This window comes from Cibotium barometz, chromosome 42 (assembly GCF_041138505.1).
Source record: "Cibotium barometz isolate CiBa-2024 chromosome 42, ASM4113850v1, whole genome shotgun sequence".
NCBI classification, from domain to species: domain Eukaryota; kingdom Viridiplantae; phylum Streptophyta; class Polypodiopsida; order Cyatheales; family Cibotiaceae; genus Cibotium; species Cibotium barometz.
The window spans coordinates 18,118,243-18,138,119 of record NC_141087.1 but is presented as its reverse complement, the minus strand read 5'-3'; positions in this window follow the sequence as shown (position 1 = coordinate 18,138,119).

Sequence of the window (19,877 nt, the reverse complement as noted above, 5' to 3'; positions counted from 1 at the left end):
GAGTTGTGAGGTTCTATGTGTGGGCGATCTCTTTTTGAAGTTGATCCTTTGCTTGCTCTAGCTTTGCATTTAAGTCAGCATTTTCGTTAATCTTCTATACAATTGTCTGGCTTAAGACAAGGTTATTACTTTCCAAGGAATTGTACCTCTGTTCCTGTTCCTCTACAGCCTTTAAGCTCTTTATGATAACCTCCCTGTGAGTTGACTCTACTGCCTCAAGATTTGCTTTTACGCTTTGCATTTGTGTATTTGCATCTTTCAGCTGCTACCAGAGGGTGGTGTTCCTGTCATGTAACATGTGTGTTGTTAATAGGTGGCAACGCCATACCTTTTGCTCTTGTTTCCAGTTTGGACTCAGCTTCCAATTCTTTAAGTAGATCGTGAAGGAGCACTTCAAGGCCTTCCATGGTTTCCTGGATGAATTGTTGAGAATCCCTGTCTTGGAAGGAGGCTAGCTGGGGTAGTTTCTCTTTATCATCCAACTTTCTCCTTTTACTTGGATCGGAAGGTTCTGGCATCTCTAGTTCTTGTGCTATGATTGTTACTTCTTCTACTACTCGTGCCTCCTCAGCTTTGTTCCTTGGTTCTTTAGTTGCCTCTACTGGTGTATCTGCTACTAGTAGGCGTGAATCTTTGAGAGGAGATAGGTCTTTAAAGATAAGTTGTGCTTGGCTTGCTGGAGGGGTGAGCTATTGCTGTGGTTCCTGCACAGTATGGCCAAGTATCTTTTCTTGAAGGGCCTCTTGGTATGTGCGTATTTCTGTGCTACTGCCGCTTCTAGTTGTTGTGATTCTGCTGCTACATCCACAAGTATTCCTCTCATCTTTTTGTATGTTTTTTTTACGGTCTTTTTTTATTTTCTTGATGAGATCCTGTGTTTCCATTAATACTACCTGCCCCTCTTCTAACCTACCAGTAGCTTCTTTTTTAGGTTGGTCAGAGATGAGCGCTAGAGCTGCATGTGCTCCTCTGGTTCATGCGCTTTCAAAAGCCTCTTTGCTACATGGTTAAGTACCTGAGTGAGGAGGTAAGGATTGCTAATCTTCGATTGATGGGCTTTCAACAAGTAGTTTTCCATCTCTTTATGCATATAGAAGGCCCATTCCTCCTCCTTTTCCTCATAAGCTTTTGCGATCCTGTTTAGGCCCACCCTGTTATACCTATCTACATGCTTTATTTGCATTATGAGGGACATTTCTCTGCATGCTTTTTCTGTAGCCTCATCTTTGATGTTGTCGTATTCTGATCCATTTGAATTGTAAGAATGTCGCTTGAGCATTTCATTATAGGCATTGTGTCAATGTTTTGCTTGTGGGATTTCACTGTGCAACTAGGAGTTATAAGGCTCTGATTAAGTCCTCTATGATGAGGAGTTGTTCTATGGTGCCATCAACCTTTGTAATCCTTCCTCTCTTTGTTTTCTTGTCATATGTCTTTAGGTACTCGGCGCAGAGGTCAGTGTCGAGACTACGCGGGACACTACCTCCACCATTCTACTGAGGCCTACTTTGTTGAGTTTTGCTTTGACTTCTGCATCTTCTAATAGATGGAGGCACTCTGGGCTGTGGCATTGGAGAGTCACCTTCCCATGGGGTGTGATGACTTCCTTCCTGATGACGAGGTTGCCCTAGAATGATTGGGCATAAGGGCCCAAGAAATTGGTCTTCAACTTGCTTGATGCTTGTAGTCGGTGTGACTGGTTGGGGAACCTGTAGCACTGCTTGCTTGCGTGGTGGATGGTTGCTCGCGTGCTTCGGATTCGGAGACCGACATCTGTATCATCATATAAAATCAGTCGAATAACTGGTGGAAAGTTACTTTTTCTTTATTTTTGGGTTAGTAATTTAGTGTTAGTATGTTAATCTCGATGAGAGAGTGGTAGTGTATTAGTGTTCTAGTGATGAGTTACTAGGCATGAAAATGACGTGAATCACCAGGACATGAATGTACAGACGTGAAACATATACATGAATCACCAGGACATGAATGTACAGACGTGAAACATATACACATGAAACACCATACGTGGTGCATGGGTTCAGGATGGAGTTTTACATATATATTGAAAAACGACATGTATTGATTGCATACACTGGATTTATATCCAACACAAGATGACAAGATGACAAGCATTCATTCACTAGATTTATATCCAACACAAGATGACAAGCATTCATTCATTCAACCAATTGATTCTAAAACATATTTGGACTCACATGATCAATTTGATATCGTCATAGAGAAAAAGAGAGAAAAAAGGAAAGCAAAGAAAAAAAGAAAAAAGAAAAAAGAAAAAGAAAAAGAAAAAGGTTAAGCTGCTCCCACCTCGAAGGGCTTTGGTAGGCGGTTGAAGGCAGTGCAAATGCATGATGAACGAATGTAGCTCGTAGATGATGAAGACAAAACTCCCACCCAATGCAAAGTGATGAAAAAAAAAGAAGAAAATTTAATTTTATAACGCAACCGTCAGACAGGGCGACTACATTTAATGAAAAGCCATGTGTCATTGTATAATTGGCTGCCACAGTTCTGACCATTTCACGACGTGAAACTCTTCATACTCTTTCACAATGTGAAAAGCCAAACAATGGTTCATGATGTGAACGACTGTAGGGTGGTTCACCGCGTGAACCTTTTTCTTGCTATTTCACATGGATTTTATAAGATTAAATTTTTATCTTCCATGCTCAAACATGCACACATGCATATGATGATGCATTGCTTACCTTGTTCCTTTGATTTTACCATGAAAACCAAGGGTTCACCTAGGTACTTTTGGGCATTTGCTGATGTAGTCTTTTTAGTTCTATGTGGGAGCTTCTTATTGTTCCTTCCACCCAACTAAATAGTTTTGTTAGCTGTGTCTGTTTGTAGATGGCTTCTTTTTGGAACATCCTTGCTTCTATCTTCATATGTCTTGTTCAATTCTGTAGAGACAGAGTAGGTATTGTTGTTGCCTTGGTCATTCTTAATCCAGTTGGCTGAATTTTTTTCTCCTCCACACAAGAGCAGGTGTGGTGCTGGCTCGATCAGGAAGTTGATGCTATAAGCCATCACATCTCTTTATTTGTTGATTCAAACCGTTTGTGGTTTTAGCCACATTGACTTGGGTTTGAGTACCCATATTACTGCATTGCCTTGATAGTAGCCTTGTGCTCGCTCTTCGCAGTAGGTCCTTTCGGAGACCCATTGCTAAGGACAGTCATGAGGCCTCTGCAAGTGCTTGGAAATCTGCCCCTTGGGAGGTGTTGGCAATGGCTGACTTTTGAAAAGTGCTTGGAAATCTGCCCCTTGGTAGGAGTTGGCAATGGCTGACTTTTGAATTGTGGTTTCCCTTAAATCCTGTCATTACTCATCGTGTCCTTCCTCTCTGGTTGATCCTTAAGTTAAGTCTTGAGCACCTATTTATGTGTACCCTTGTATGTTGGGTATTGTGTAGGTAACTTTAGCATAATGGGTGTAGATTCTTTTCCGAGGTGTTGCCTCTGCAGTGATTTATTTCCCTTGATTTATCGAGTTCCATAATGGTATGGACATGACCTTCTCACCGATGCTCAATGATATTGTTATTTCTTCCCATTGGATATTGCACTTGTTGGCATAGATCCAGAACCGTCCTAGGATCATCTCTTCCTCCATTGTACCTGCAGGCATCACAAACACGTTTCCGACCAAGGAATTATTACTGATGGAAATATTAACATTTAAATACTCCTCGGTCTTTGTGGTTGTTAGGTGCACACTACGAACTTGTACGTCCGTGGGTTCATGGTGTGGTCTTTCTAAGGCTACCCAAGTATCATATGAGATCAAGTTATGGCTGGACCCTGTATCTATTAATGCAATACTTGTTGCAATGCCCTTAGCTATTGTGAGTCCCAACTTGAGTCATGCTGGCTCAATGTTTAGATCCCCTTCGTCCACCACAAGGGTTACGGACACCATGTTGACATGAATCAGGCCTTTATGCATTTTAGCTTTGACTTGCCTAGCCTTAGCTTCCTCTTGTGCTTGTTGGTTTTTCTTTTGCCAGCTGTTTCTGTTGTTTTAAGAGGTGTTCTTGCAAGAGAATCTCTTGGGTCAATGGTCCAAAATATTTTTTCAAATTACTCCCTCCATTTGGATGCCGTTATGTGAAGTTTTTGGGGAACCTCAAACTCAACCTGTACATGTGTACATGAGTGTTGTTCGTGTTGTGGTAAAATCATGGGAGCACCCATTGACTCAGTGTGGGCATTGTGGATGCGGCAGTCAGGCTTTTGGTTTTAATGGAAGTGTATACGCAGGAGAAATGATGAAATCCTGGAAACACAGGCTTGTCCGGAATGTAGCTGTTGGAGGTAGTATCAGCTGTTCGATGGCTCGTATGTGTGCGCGGTCGTTTGATATGTGTGGGCACGTCAAAATACAATGGGCACTAAGTTGCATTTGAAGATGTGAAAAGCGTGGGAAGCAACTATTGATGTGGCCAAGGTAGCAAAGGACATGAGTGTGAAAGGAATATGGTGGACATCTTTTAGGTAAAATGAAAAAAATAATGATATTAATGTGGCCAAAAAGCATGTTACGTGGAAGCTAACAGGGCTGCCAGCGCACACTATCTAGAGGGTTGGCAAGCACGTGAATGTGACGCCTGGAGAAAGATGCCGCTGGTGATTCTGCTGGGAGCCGACGGGGAGTGCAGCTGCCTTGTGCGAAGGTCGCTTTGGCGCTGCAGAGCAGACATGCGCTTTGGTGAAGAAGGGCTGCTGGGGCGGCTCTGGGCATCTGTAGAGACCAGAGGAGAGGCTGGTGAAGAAGTGGCTGGAGCAGCCGTAGGTGACGATATAGAGGGAGCCGCCCTTGAAGAGGGGTGATAGCAGCAAAGGCACACGGGCTGGTGGTCTGCAGGCACAGAGAGTGGGAGCTCTGGAATAATCGAGGAGAGCAGAAGTGAAGAGGTGGCTCGGAGACGCCAATTCTACAAGTACATGGGCTGGTGATTGGAGAAGAGAAGGCTATAGGGAAAAGGAGAGAGTGGTTTTGCTGGTAAATTATCCTCTTCTGGAGACTCAGGCCGCCAGAGTTGTAAATTCTCTTGATTAGCTGTGGCTGGTGTTTGGTGATGCCAGAGAGTTCTTTTTGTTTTCTTTGTTTGTTTGGGTACAAGTTGTGACAGCTAGATTTGAAATATAAGTCTTGTTCATGCTCTTTGGTCTGGTGTTCTAGTGTGTTTGCATGCGTGTGTGGAAGTGTGGCATTCTATAAAGGCGTAAACAACTTTAGCGCTTCCGTGCCATCACTTTTTGGTGCCTCCACAGAGGAGCAGATTTCCTCTGGTTTGTGAAAGAGAACAAGGGCTGTGTGAAGAAAGATTTGGAAAGATGGCTCAGGATTTTTCGGAGTATTGGGGATTGCCACAGGAGAACGCAACCAGGTTTCTGGAGAAAATGGAGTTTACAGCTTTGATGAAAGACAGGGCAACCCCGGAGATCCTTTCTCAGATTTTGGCTTATTGCTTGCAAGGTGATGCAAAAGCATGGCTACGGATGTTTGTGACTACACACAGGAATGTTCATCGACAGGATCCTGAGTACCGTGTAGCTAGAGCTGCCTTTTTGGCACAATTTGTCCATGTGAGGAGTCCGAATGAAGTGTGGAAGGAGTTGTGTAACATTCAACAGAAGGACGGTCAGGATGTGGATCAGTATCTGATAGAGTTTGGTAGATTGTGGAGTCTATGGTGTGAGGCTTTGATTCCTGAAGTACCCAGATGATTAAGAGGGAGCGGTTTGTGGCTGGTTTGGAGCCAACCCTCCGACTGAAGGTGGAGCTGAAGAACCTGGATAGCTTTGAGGAGGCTGTCAGAGTTGCTCGTGAGAAGGAGTGGAAGGTGAAGCGTCTGAGGCAGTTGGGAATGCAAGAAGAGCCGAAGAGGTTTGTGAAGATGCCAGAGATTGAGAGTATGCATCCTGGAAGAAAAGCTGCTGTTGTTCCTAAACAGGAGGATTCTTTGAAGAGGGAGGTTCATGATGCAGTGGAGCTCATGAAATCTTTAAGCTTGAATTGGATAGAGTCTACAGGAAGAGGAAGAAGCATAGGTGATATGGGAAGGAAGACTGATGCATCATCTGGTTTTGAAAGAAATTCAGCAGATATTGGAAGAGGGAGAGGGTATCCGTGTGATGTGCAATGTCGGAATTGTGGTGAGTGGGGTCATATCAGTCCACAATGTGAGAGACCAGCCAAAGCTAATGGTGGCATATATCAATTGTCTTTGGGAATGAGTGATAAGGTGATGGGCCCTAATATGCAGGTGAAGGAAGCAATTCAGCCCAATGTTTGTGAAGCCCTTAAGGTCACATTTGCAGAGCAAGATATGGGATAGATTAATCTGTTGGAAATGGAGAAGGATAAGGTTTCTGGAATCAACCCTGAAGAGCTTTCAGAAAGTGAGGAGGAGGAGGATGGAAGTATTGATGATGCTGTGGATTATGAAAGTGATGCTTGTGCTGTGGAGCCTGATGAGTTTGAGTATGGATATGATTTGGGTGATCTCTTTGATTTAGAAAAGAGTAATGACTTGCAGGTGCCAGTACTTCAGCCAGTCAAGGTAGAGAGTGATGATCAAGGTGTTACTAATGAAGATACTATGGATGGAGTATGTATGGATGATCCAGGTGATGAGTTGGATATTGCAGCTTGTGAGAGTGTGGATGATGATGAGCTGGACTGTGTTCTTGATAATGCATTGGATGATCTGTTGAAGTTGGCTACCTTGGAGAAGGTAACAAATGCTTGCATACCAATTGTGCAGGAAGAGAGTGATGGTGTGACTAATGATGAGTTGGATGCTACTTTGGATGATGGTGTGATAGATTTTGGATGTGTGGTTGCTGATCATAAGGTGTGTGTTCCTTGTCATGCCCAAGAGAATGAGTTGGTGGTTGTCAGAGGTGAGGATGCATGTGAGGCTATTGTTGTTGGTCAGGGGGACCAAGATGCTTTGCCTGGCAGTTTGGGGAGCTTGGACTTGTTGGTAGGGATGCCTGTGCAAGATGTGGAGAATCTTGAAGGATTGCCAATGGTCTTGAAGCTGGAGAAACTACAGGAAAGTGACAATGATGAGTCTGCAGTGCATGAAGTTGCTGTGTGTGATGTTGATGGGCTGAAAGGAAATGGGTTTATGGTGGACACACCACATGTTGATGCTCAGCATATGGATGAGTGGTTTGGTCATAGTCTTGGTCTGGCAGTTTGCCCAGAGGGAGAGTTGGAAGCCAATGATGTGGGCTGCAAATTGAATGATCATGAGATGGGAGTTGATCATCAGATGTGTGTTATTTCGGCATATGATTATGAGTGGGAATCAGATGTGTCAGAGGGGAGTAGAGGTGAGGAGTGGTTGTCTCCATCACAAGGTTATGTGAGCTGGTATGGAGGAGGAAATGCAGTAGAATATATTGAGGATGCCATATACAAAGAGCCTAGGGGGTTGCTGAAAGTGGAAAGCCATGACAGGGTGTATCAATGGTTGTTTGATAGAGGAAAATGCTTGAAGGATTGGAAGGTAGATGCACCGAGGTTTGTGTTTGATCCAGGAGGATAAATGGTTTCTGTTAGTGCAGCTGCTAGACATAAATGTCTCAGCAGAAAAAAGGGGGTTGCTAAATATGTGTGAAGTTTTTGGGGAACCTCAAACTCAACCTGTACATGTGTACATGAGTGTTGTTCGTGTTGTGGTAAAATCATGGGAGCACCCGTTGACTCAGTGTGGGCGTTGTGGATGCGACAGTCAGGCTTTTGGTTTTAATGGAAGTGTATACGCAGGAGAAATGATGAAATCCTGGAAACACAGGCTTGTCCGGAATGTAGCTGCTGGAGGTAGTATCAGCTGTTCGATGGCTCGTATGTGTGCGCGGCCGTTTGATATGTGTGGGTACGTCAAAATACAATGGGCACTAAGTTGCATTTGAAGATGTGAAAAGCGTGGGAAGCAACTATTGATGTGGCCAAGGTAGCAAATGACATGAGTGTGAAAGGAATATGGTGGCCATCTTTTAGGTAAAATGAAAAAAATAATGATATTAATGTGGCCAAAAAGCATGTTACGTGGAAGCTAACAGGGCTGCCAGCGCACACTATCTAGAGGGTTGGCAAGCACGTGAATGTGACCGCCTGGAGAAAGATGCCACTGGTGATTCTGCTGGGAGCCGACGGGGAGTGGAGCCGCCTTGTGCGAAGGTCGCTCTGGCGCTGCAGCAGACAGGCGCTTTGGTGAAGAAGGGCTGCTAGGGCGGCTCTGGGCATCTGCAGAGACCAGAGGAGAGGCTGGTGAAGAAGTGGCTGGAGCAGCCGTAGGTGACGATACAGAGGGAGCCGCCCTTGAAGAGGGGTGATAGCAGCAAAGGCACACGGGCTGGTGGTCTGCAGGCACAGAGAGTGGGAGCTCTGGAATAATCGAGGAGAGCAGAAGTGAAGAGGTGGCTGGGAGACGCCAATTCTACAAGTACATGGGCTGGTGATTGGAGCAACGAAGAGAAGGCTATAGGGCAAAGAAGAGAGTGGTTTCTCTGGTAAATTATCCTCTTCTGGAGACTCAGGCCAGAGTTGTAAATTCTCTTGATTAGCTGGGCTGGTGTTTGGTGATGCCAGAGAGTTCTTTTTGTTTTCTTTGTTTGTTTGGGTACAAGTTATGACAGCCAGATCTAAAATATAAGTCTTGTTCATGCTCTTTGGTATGGTGTTCTGGTGTGTTTGCATGCGTGTGTGGAAGTGGGGCATTCTATAAAGGCGTAAACAGCTTTACCGCTTTCGTGCCATCACCGTCAATTGTTTCTATTCAGACAGGCCTTGTGGTGTGATTTTCGATACTCGGAATGGTCTCAGGCCGCCTCGGTATTTTTCTTTTTCCTAGCGTTTTCCCACACCATACATGAGGACAAGGTCTCCCATTTTTTGTTCTTTTTGCTTAAGGTTTCTATCAAACCAGTGTTTCCTGTGTAACTTTTCGACCATGAGCCCATGTTATGCTATCAACCTCACATCACTGACCGATCCACAGGTTTCACATGTGGATTCAAAAATCTCTATATGTTGGATAGGATCCCCATCCCCAGAGAACTTTTGGACAAGTTTTGAAATGATATGGTGTTTCATCTAGGAAGGTCGGGGTTCTAGAGTAGAGCCTAGTTCCCTAACCATCCCCTGACCCATCTCTGACCCATCTCTGCTACCATATTTAACAAATCTGCCCTTGTGGTCACATTAAGGTCCATGGCTAGATTGTTTATAGGCCTCTGGGGAATTGCTCCCTCTCCCCCCTTCCTAGACCTCGTCCCCTACCTGTATTGGCTCTTCTAGGTATCTCGGGTTTATGGACTGGTCCATAAACCCGGTACCCTGGTGGAATTCCCCATTAGTCACCTCTGTGTGCCTTTGTGTAATTAAGAGTTCCATGTCTTGTAAGAATGTAGGGTTATTGATCATTAGCTCAATATCCTTCTTGGTGTAGAGTCGGTCCTCTACTTCTATAGCCAAGTTAGCCTAATTACCCTCTTCTTCTCTCGTTGTAAACCCTTCCTCCATTGTGGATTCCTCATTGATGGGTTCCAAGTTCGGAATTTCTCCCTCACTTCTACCCCTAGCAATTTTAGGTTCTTTTCCTCGTGATTGGAGTGGGTTAACACTTCTTGTCTCCTTTCTCTCAGCTCTTTCCCTACAAGTATCAAGATCTTGTTTCCTTAAGCTCAATTCTCGGAGTTGTCATTCTACCTCACTTCGTTGGAGATCCAATTCCACTTCCTTGGTGGTGGGAAAGAATATTTGACCCGTTCCTAGCTGCACTTTTCACATCTCGTCTAATTCGAGGGGTGCCAGTATTTGACAGCCTAGAATTCAACACTTGGAATGGCACTTCTTGTCTTGGACCGAGTCCAGCACTAGTTGACAGATCCATGCCCGCAGATTGTGCTTCTTCATCTCATGACTAGTTTGGAGACCAAAAAATCCCCGGGCGATATCAATGATCCCACTGGTCTTGGTTGGGGAGTGTGGTTTATCTTCTTCCCCAAACCCAGCGTCGTATCTCAGCCCCTCTTCCATGGATTCTTCACTACTAGTTTTAGCAGTGGTCAGGCTTCTCAAAACACTCAAGTGTGTGCTGGCAGAATATCCTGATCCCACACTTCTTTGGTAGGAAGTTCCTAGGTGATTTGATGCACTATCGTAAGGCATAAGATCGTCTCCGATGAGTTTTCCAGATCTTAAGTGTATGTATGTATGATTTGATAAGCTATTAATCAACCCAAATTGATTTAATTTCTGATTGTGTCGCTCTGTTCCGGAGGCGTGAAATAGTAGAGAATGTTTCACATCGTGAAACTACAGGAAATGGTTCATGTCTGAATGGTTTTCCTGCACTTTCATGTGCTCAAAAATTTTCCTCCTTACGGTTAAATTCCTTCCTTTAGGCAAATTCCCTTTCCTTAGCCGACCTCTATAGCCTTGGTATTGTCAATCCATTGGTTTGGCCTACATGTTAATCTACAAGATTTATTTCACGTCCTGAAATAGTAAGTGTTTCATGCTGTGAACCGCTTCAGAAATGGCACACACCGTGAAAGGTTTACTGCACTTTCACGTGCTCAAAATTTTGGCAGATTGCATCGTGGTCAAAGATGTCAGAATAAGGGTTTCTGTTTTTAGAATGTAATCCTATGATTTTCGATGATAAATCTGACACTGATTACGTGAGCAATTCACGGCGTGAAACTGTAGAGAAATGGTTTACGGCGTGAACAACTTTCTTGCACTTTCACGTGGAATTTCCACCATCGGCAGTCTGTGGTTTTGGGTGTATAATACTTATCCAAATGATGAAAATTAGATTGTGCCACTCCCATGAAATGAAATGCAAGTTCCTGGCTCAATCAATGGTTCTTTATGTTTTTTATTTTTATGAATTTTTTGAAAAAAGAAGAAAACAACACACAACCTGCTCCTTCATGTTGGTGTTTTTAGTGATGCCAACTTTAAAATTACCAAAAGTAACCAATGAATCTTTTCCTAAACTACTCCACCACAACATTCACAGCTTCAAAACCATATCTTTTTTCTCAACCACACACACCTTATCCCTTCATTTTCCACACAATAATGCACTACCAGAATGTAAAGGCAATAATGAATACTATGCAATGGGAGCTGAAACTCAAAGAGTATGGAAGAAACAAAGGTGTTTCCCTGACAGCAGCGCCAAAAATGTTATGGGCTACCACACCAAGAGATAACTCTACACATTCACCTAATGGATGAGCAATAAAACACAACCGTCGTGGGATACTTTACCAATGCTTCGATCTCAAGTCCCTTGAGGCCTCCAAGCTCACTTATCAAGCTCCAAACTCCAAGCTCCACCTCCACACACTGTCACCGTCGAGTCACTCATACCATCACATAGACCAATCACACTCTCTCTCACTCTCTCATGCAAGCATAAGTACACAATCATGAAAGAGGCACAATGCTAGAATGCTCTAACTCCTCTCTCTCTCTCTCTCTCTCAAGTCACAAAGGGATAGCTCTCAATAGCACAAAGGGGATTGTGTCCTGCCTTATATATAATTGGCCCTTATTCACACTTAGGCACCCAAAAGTTACTTACTAAGCCTTGGGTGGCCAATATCTCATAATGTATAACCTTTATAGTGCCTTTTCATCATGACACTTATTAATGTCTCCAATTGAGGATCATGTTGTTAATCCAAATGAGATTAGCAACCACTCAATGTCCTATTAAGAGCTTAAGCTCAATTAGGAGACAAGGTAAAAAACTGAGCAGATGTGACTATTTCCAAAACTAACCGTAGGAGAAGAGTGAAAAAATTGGGTAAGTGTCACACAAGGGTCACAATCCAAGATGGATCCAAAGAAGATACAATCGACACCGGATCCACCCAATCGAGAGAAGAGGGGGATCAAAGGATCAATCACAAGGGGCCGGATCTAGAAGAGCAAAGGGGAGAAACCAATAAATCCTAAAGGGGTCGGTGAATACCCCAATGCCGACGAGGAAATAAGAAAGCTCGAAGACGCCAAGGCCTTAGTCGAAGAATGCCAACAGCTTTATAAAGCTAGCTAAGGGCAGGGATACAATTTATCCACAAAACGAGCCAACCAATTAGACGTACCTACTCCAATTCCAGAAGAAACAGAAGAGGGATCCCAAGCAAGCACAATGTCGAGAATGTTTGAGGAAAATGCATTGGGGGAGTCAATCCATTCCTTCCCTATGGAGGAATGCGAGTCACACAATTAGGGAGAACCCTCGAAACATAGGAAGTCTCCGGTTGTACTGTCCACGCCTGTACAAATGCCATTAGGGCAACTGTTATGCAATTCACCAACCCTATGGAGACAGATATAAAAGAATGGGTAGAAGGCGCACTAAAGCCAGCCGATACTATAGATGAGGCTCTACCACCTCTGGCTAGAAAGAACCTTGAGACACACAAGGAAAACCCGAGTCATTAAGATAATCAACTGGGCATTATTATAAAAGCGATGACACAAATGCTACAATTTTGATTCATCATAATGGGTACCAAGCAATGGGGCTATCCCCTGGATGGTGGGGCAGGGGTTAGCATCATCACAAAACATTGCTGGGAAAAATTGGGGAAAAATTGATCTAAAAAAAGCAGATCTAATCATTAAAATGGCTAACGAAACATCTTCAAGGCCCACTAGACTTCTTGAGAATGTGAAATTCAAACTCTTTACGTTTTGCTACCATCATACATTTGTGGTCATGGACTTCTTGTGCCAACCTGATTCATATGACATAATATTGGGGAGACCCTTCATGAGGGAATCCAAATTAGTGCATTAGATCACGTGTATGTATGTAGGGATTCACAAATTTTAAAGATAGATATAAGAACATGAAAAGCACACCCCATGGAATGGAAACTGTTTGGTAATTATTTGGAATGGACCACCTCTATACAAATATGCCAGCCCCCTCGGGGAAATCCCAAGGAAGAAGAGGAAACAGAAATGTACGCGTCACTTCCTCCTCCGAACTTCACCGAAAACTAGATGCATGTGTTGGCTACCATAGATGTGATGCAACCCAGGGAGACCCAGTATGTGGAATCTAGAACTGTCTCCACAACCTCTATCTGTATGGTTAATTGGCATACCATTAATGAAGCATCAGAAGAGGAGACATCGAGTGCAGAGAAGGGACCATAGCACAAGGCCGTACTAATGCTCAACGCCTCAGAAGTGGTGAAAACAGAAACGATATATTGCCTGATGAAATGCCCTATTATAAAGAAAACCCACAATGGCTGAGATACCTTAAGGCCACTAAGGTACACAATGAGTTCTCTAAGGATTGGATTGAGGAGTTGAGTAAGATATCGCTGGAGGGAAGACACATGGAGAAAGTCACCCTTCAAGAGAGCTAGAAACACCTAAGCTTACAAAAGCTAGGAGTCAAAAACGTAATAAAGCCTTTGTTGCCATATATATAGGCAGTGATGTGTGTGAACACACTTAGGACCGCCGGGGCACTTTTTCCCTCCTTAGGAGGTTTTTTCCCCCGGCTTGTATATACGCCCATCATTCTAGGGCAAACTTATCTTTGTACATTGACACAATCTAAGACACTGTGTGTTGTGTGCATTCTTACTTCTTCTTCTCCAAGCTTTGTGTGCTTTTCTGCAACCCTAATTCCAACAATTGGTATCAGAGCAGGCATCGGCTCCCAGGGCTACGCTGCTAGCACCCTCTGACTCACGTTCTTGAGGTAAGCTTTCACGAGCACTTGCACGTCCCTATACTCTGCAAACAAACTTATACTGCTTTGCGTTCTCAAAAATTACATCTGAGGTCGTTTCGGGCTCCGTTTTTGCATTACAAGTTCTGTACAAGTGTTTTCGTCATTTTGTGCAAAATTTTTGACAGTGTAGTTTTCTGCAAAACAGGCATACGTATTCTATTATGGACCATGCTACATAGCACGAGTTGTTTTTTGTTCAGTCTTTGCTTCATTACAGGTAGCTTTTGCATCAGTTTTAGTCAATGTCCATGGCTGATAACAGTAAAATGATGTATTTCGCATGTTGTCTGCTGATGACAAACTAGATGGAGACAGCAACTACCCACTTTGGGCATACATGATGCAGCATGTTTTGGTTGCAAAAGGAGTGTGAAACATTGTGTAGGGTATGGATGTACGTCCAGGTTGTTCTGTGGATGTAGGATCTGTTAAGGATGTTGCAGGTTCTAGCAGCTCTACTATTGCTGGTGTTTTACCCACTGCTGAACAAGCTCGTTGGGATGGTAATGATGCACAGGCTCATGCCTTGATTGAACTTTCTGTCAAATGTAACAATACTCCACATATTTGTTCAGCTAAAATAGCAAAACAGGCTTGGGATATTCTAGCTGGTTTGTATGCAAGTCGTAAACGAGGTAAAAATCTCTTACCTGTGTAAAGAGCTAGAATCAAAGATTATGCAGGAAGATGTTTACATGAATGTTTTTCTTGCTGAGATTAAAGATCTCAAGGAACAGTTGATTTCTACAGGTGAGATTATTCCTGATCATTCTCTTGTGCAGACTGTTCTTGATGCTTTACCTGAGTCATATCGAACTTTTGCTTCCACGTGGAGACTTGTTACTGAGGACAGACCTGATGTTGTCAAGTATGATACTTTAGTCAACAAGCTCTTGCAAGAAGCGCAGTCCAGGCAAAACATGGCTAGGTAGCGTGCAGTTGATCAGGCATTTGTTTCTGCGCCCAGCAGCAGAGAAGAAGTGGTAAGGCAGCCCCTTTCACTGTTTCTTCTCCTATTAGTAGGTCTGCAACTTCTTCTCCTTCCATAGGTAGCAACAACAATAGGTCTGAGAAGGCTCTTGATAAAGGCAAGAAAAAAATCAGATACAACTATTGTAAGGCAACTGATCATGTCATTAAGAATTGCCCTAAGCTAAAGGCTAAAGAGGCAAAGAAGAAAGAGTCAAATGCAGCCACAATAGCGGATGCTTCTACAAATGGAGATTCTGCAAATGTTGTTGGGCGTTATTGCCAGTATGACCCATCTGTACATGATGCATGTTTGGCAGTTTCTGTTGACTCTAATGTATGGTATTTTGACAGTGGTGCTACAAAGCACATTACCTCGCATCATGATATATTCACTTGTCTTGAGGCTATCTGTAATGGGAATACTGTCACATGTGCCAATAATGCTTCTTACCCAGTGAAGGGCGTTGGTAAAATTATGCTTACTGCTGCAAATGGCAGCGCTTTCATATTTTCAGGTGCTTTGTATGTGCTAAGAAGGATAAAGAAGAATCTATTGTCTGTCTCCGCGCTTGTTGCGAGACTTGGACTTGTAGTCAAATTTGTGGATGACAGATGTACTGTTCATGATTTGACTTCTGGTGATACGATTATTGCATCTGGCACCTTGTTTCATGGGATGTATAGGCTCAATTCTTATAACAAGTGTGTGGAAGTGTAAGATTCCCATCCCCACTGCGCAACGGATTCGGGGTGCTAGCAGCGGAAGTAGCACATCTTGCACGGGGCAGGGTCCCACACCCGTCGGAGGCCTCGCCCATGGATATCCAGACAAGAGACTAATCCATCGGTTTTTCCAAAACCGAACCCAGAAAAACTTCCTTTGCCCGGAAAGCACGGGCGATTCCACCAGGATAACTTTTCCCTAACGTAGTCAAAAGCCTTAACTAACTGAGCTCATCTGACCAAACCCGTAAGTCCCATAGTCAGATCAGGGAAAAAGACTGTACTTGGATCATAGAGACCAACGCTTTTTTCCTCATTGAGAGGCACAGCCGTTGATTCTTTTCCATAGAACAATTTTTGTCCGAAATTTACTTCATCTATCGGACTAAACAGAAATTGATTCTCGATTTACGGATCCATCAGTCCAGCCTAACCCCATCCAGTCCCATGGGTTAGCAACCACTGTAGTGATGGGATCCAATTAGGAATTTGGTTAGGTTTTCTCTCGGGTACCAGGGAAAAGAGTTCCCAGGCCCCCTAGCCGGATGTTCATGCAAACATAAAACTAGTCACACCACTTACACACCCAATATAAAATTGCCTTTTTCTCAGCATCAGCTATCTTTAAAACAATCCTTTAATGAAACCATTGTGTCACTGAGCACAATCCTCAAAATCTCTGGTTGAATTCTTATTTCCAATCATTCCTTCATCGGTGTACTTATGGCATCATTGGCAACCAGAACGCTCACCACCTGTTCACACAGGGGCCTTTTCGATAGTTCCTAGCTCATAGTAACCGGCAATATATTCACATAGCAAAATGGAATCTCCGTGGAAGATCAGCAAGATCAACCAACAGATCCATATAAAAGACTCATGGACTCATCCGTTGAGGACCAGCAAGGTCAATCAACCAGATCCATGCCCGGTTTCAGAAAACAACTCTTACTCCTTGATTCAATATCTTCCACGATGCACGTGTGGGTATCTTCGGTGACCCAGAGCCCGAGCACCGTATGGTCAGCATCCTCTAGGATCCTTCGCAGGTCACCTAGCGCTTCACTCATAGGCTGCTTCCTTGGTCCCTCATCCACCGTATCGGAAGCTCACCATTTAAATCGAACCAAGGCTGGTCAAGACCTCGGTCGTGACCATGCTATGGGAGACGTCCTTCGTTGACTCTCCGTCAGCTCTGCAACTTTATCAGTTAGGTCTCCATGACCTTAATCACAAGACGGTCAAAATGCTTCCCCAGCATTCTTGACATAAAACAGTCATTTACAAATACAGTTTCTATAATGAGTTTCTATAATATGAACTCACGTCTTTCCACATTATCCCTCATCAGTCCACATTCCACATTCCATTCATATGTGTACTCATTGTCATCCAATCACATCATTTTCCATCTCATCACCTCAGATTCATTCACATCACATATCATTTATTCACATCCCAATTCACATGTCATCACATCTCATCCATTCACTCATATCGACGTCACATCGTTTCACATACACATTCGCATTCATTATTCTACATACACATTCACATCCACATCCACATCCATTTCACATCCACATCCACATCCATACATCCATTTCACATCCACATCCATACATCCATTTCACATCCACATCCACATCCATACATCCACATTCATACATCCATATTCACATCCACATCCATACATCCACATCGATACATCCATTTCCACATCCACATTCACATCCATACATCCATTTTCACATCCACATTCATACATCCATATCCATAACCATATCCACATCCACATTCATACATCCACATCCCCATTGACATTCATACATCCACATCCACATTCACACATCCACACATCCCCATTCACATTCATACATCCACATCCACTTCCACATCCATACATCCATTTCCACATCCACATCCATACATCCACATCCACATTCATACATCCACATCCATATCATCCATTCATCCATCTACATCAACCCACATCATTCACACATTAAACCACATCATCCATACATTAAACCACATCATTCACACATTAAACCACATCATCCATGCATCAATCTACATTAACCTACATCATTCACACATCAAACCACATCATCCATTCAAATCCGATTCACATGCCATCATTCATTCACATCCTAATTCACAGGACATCACATCCATTCATCCATTTTCATTTATCTGATTCATATCACTTTCATCCATCCATTTACATCTATCTGATTCCTATCATATCTCATCACATATAGAATGTAAGAGAATTCTATTTCTTTTTATATAAAGATTCTTTACGCATCTAATTAGGCATAAAGACAACTTTAGTAGAAATAACACTTTTATAAAAATCCTTTTATGCATCTATTTAGGCATAAATTCAATTTTAAGGAAAATAACACTTTCGAATTAAAAATAAACCTTTTATGCATTTTACTATGCATAAATTCCATTTTAATGAGAATAACACTTTCAAAATAAAAATAAATCTTTTATGCATTTTACTATGCATAAATTCCATTTTGATGAAAATAACACTTTCAAAATAAAAATAAATCTTTTATGCATCTATCTATGCATAAATTCAATTTCAATGAAAATAATACTTTCGAAATAAAAATAAATCTTTTATGCATCTATCTATGCATGAATTCAATTTCAATGAAAATAATACTTTCGAAATAAAAATAAATCTTTTATGCATCTTTCTATGCAAAAATCAAAATTGATGAAAATATCTCTTTTGAATTAAAAATAAAATTCTTTATGTATAAAGTAAAAATTGATGAAAATAACTCTTTTGGAATAAAAATAGATTTCTTTATGCATCTTTCTATGCATAAAATCAAAATTGATGAAAATAACTCTTTTGAATTAAAAATAAAATTCTTTTTGCATTTATTTATGCATAAAAACAAAATTGATAAAAATAACTCTTTTGAAATAAAAATAGATTTCTTTATGCATCTTTCTATGCATAAAATCAAAATTGATGAAAATAACTCTTTTGAAATAAAAATAGATTTCTTTATGCATCTTTCTATGCATAAAATCAAAATTGATGAGAATAACACTTTTGGATTAAAATAAATTCTTTATGCATCTATCCATGCATAAATCCAATTTAGTAGGAATTACACTTTTAGAATAAAAGAATTTCTCTTATGCATCTTCCCATACATAAAAACTAAATCCAATGAAAAATAACTCTTTTAAAATAAAAACTTTCTTTTATGCATCTATTTATGCATAAATTCAATTCTGATGAAAGTCACGCTTTTATAATAAAATAATTTCTTTTATGCATCTAATTTATGCATAAAAATCATTTATGATAAAAATCACACTTTTAATATAAAAAAATCTTTTATGCATATGTTTATGCATACAATTAATTTATGATGAAAATCACTCTTTTAATATAAAAGAATTTCTTTTATGCATCCATTATGCATAAAAATCATTTTTGATGAAAATCACACTTTTAATATATTAAAAAATCTTTTATGCATATGTTTATGCATACAAATCATTTATGATGAAAATCACTCTTTTAATATAAAAGAATTTCTTTTATGCATCCATTTATGCATAAAAATCATTTATGATGAAAAACACACTTTTAATATAAAAAAAATTTATGCATATGTTTATGCATACAAATCATTTATGATGAAAATCACTCTTTTAATATTAAAGAAATTCTTTTATGCATCCATTTATGGCATAAAAATCATTTATGATGAAAATCACACTTTTAATATATAAAAAAATCTTTTATGCATATGTTTGTGCATACAAATCATTTATAATGAAAATCACTCTTTTAATATAAAATAATTTCTTTTATGCATCCATTTATGCATAAAAATCATTTATGATAAAAATCACACTTTTAATATAAAAAAATCTTTTATGCATATGTTTATGCATACAAATCATTTATGATGAAAATCACTCTTTTAATATAAAAGAATTTCTTTTATGCATCAATTTATTCATAAAAGTCATTTATAATGAAAATCACACTTTTAATATAAAAAAATCTTTTATGCATATGTTTATGCATACAAATAATTTATGATGAAAATCACTCTTTTAATATAAAAGAATTCCTTTTATGCATCCATTTATGCATAAAAATTATTTATGATGAAAATAACACTTTTATAATCAAAATAACAATTTCAATATGCTTCCTTCTATGCATAGAATTTAATTCTAAAGAAAGTAACACTTTTTTACTAAATTATTTTTAGTATGCATTTTTCTATACCTAGGATGAAAAATAACACTTTAAGAATACATATACGATGGGAATTACTCTTTTTGAATAATAAAAGGT